The sequence below is a fragment of the Mastomys coucha genome, unplaced genomic scaffold (genome assembly GCF_008632895.1).
Source record: "Mastomys coucha isolate ucsf_1 unplaced genomic scaffold, UCSF_Mcou_1 pScaffold22, whole genome shotgun sequence".
NCBI classification, from domain to species: Eukaryota; Metazoa; Chordata; class Mammalia; order Rodentia; family Muridae; genus Mastomys; species Mastomys coucha.
Window position 1 is genome coordinate 83,530,853 of NW_022196905.1, and position 1,473 is coordinate 83,532,325.

Here is a 1,473-nt window from a genome sequence, read left to right on the forward strand (position 1 = left end):
AAGAAACCGAGGTAGAAAGATGGAGAATTTCAGGCTTATTTTGCCTGCAAAGAAAGACCTTGCAAAATCAAACAAATGAAAGAATATTTGCACGTTGTTTGACTCAAAACTTCCTTGTACCCTGCCACCTTTACCATCCCCAACCCTTGACCCAAACATTTTGCTCTGATTTTCATGTAATTTGCTCATACTGGGGACATTGATATGGATGGAAAGTTTAAAACGCCTAAATATTTTATTGCAGAAAGGAAATAAATTCTCCCCTCAGGCACAGGAGCATCTCACCTTCTGGTGTATGTGCCCATACACTTGCCTGACAATGACCAGGGCAGTGCAGAATGAGGCATGAAACCTTTGTTTTCTTCTCTCCTCCTGTTCTTTCCTAGCAGGACCCACTGGTGTCTTCACTACTGAAGCTTTCTGGGATATTTAGAACTTAGATCTGAGACAAAGACCTTTATCTTTGAAGAAGAAATCACCAATGTAGGTGTAACCTCCTCCAGCACATTCCTTGGCTCCCTAAGCTATCCAAGTCACCCTCTTTTACAATGTATACCTTATGACTCAGAGCACCTGTGTTAGTGCTCTCGAGCATCGGAATCGATAGAATATGTCAACAGTTACATGAGTGGGAACATTAAGGGAATCGGTACATGTGATTGCGGAATCTGATAAGTTACACAACCCATGGATAAACGTCATGTAGCTCGATTCAGATCCAAGTCTCTTGATACAGAAAAGGCATGAGGTTGAGAGCCCAGGAGAAGGATGCTCTAAGATCCAGAGTCCCAAGACTGAGCAGCCGTGAGTTCTAATGCCCACAGCTGCAGATAAAGTGTTCATCTCATGTCCTTTCAGAATCACATGCTCATTTCCTCCAGGAACATGCTAATAGGCAAATCCAAAATGACGTTTTACCAAGTTTCTAGTTATTGAAATATCCAGTGAAGATGACACTTATACAAACAGCATCAAATGAAATTTTCAGTGCATAGCTCATTTACCCAGTCAGATGGGTGCTTATAGAGAGATCATGCCTTATTCCTTTGTAGGTTTCTCACCAGTGACTGCACAGTGTCTGTGGTGCAATGGTGCTCAGTGGTGTTCCCTGAATGCTCTGCACAGCTGGATAATGAAGATGGATTCTGATGCTGGAAGTGAGCCTCCTTGTATACATTAGCAGGCACTATTTGAAAATGGCCCTTTCACAGAAGACAACAGTTATTGTTTTGTATTTGTTTTTTTTTCCATTAAGAAACTCTTGTCTACAACCTCAGGACACAGCTCAATCACTTAGTTCAGGTTAAAGAAATTCAAACAGAACTATCTTAAGCCAAACAAAGAATTTATTATGGAAATACTAACCTGTTTCATGGAATGCCTAGAGTGGAGTGAACCGAAGCCATTACAGTGAAAGCACTTGCTAAAAGTCTCTCTCTCTCTCTCTCTCTCTCTCTCTCTCTCTCTCTCTCT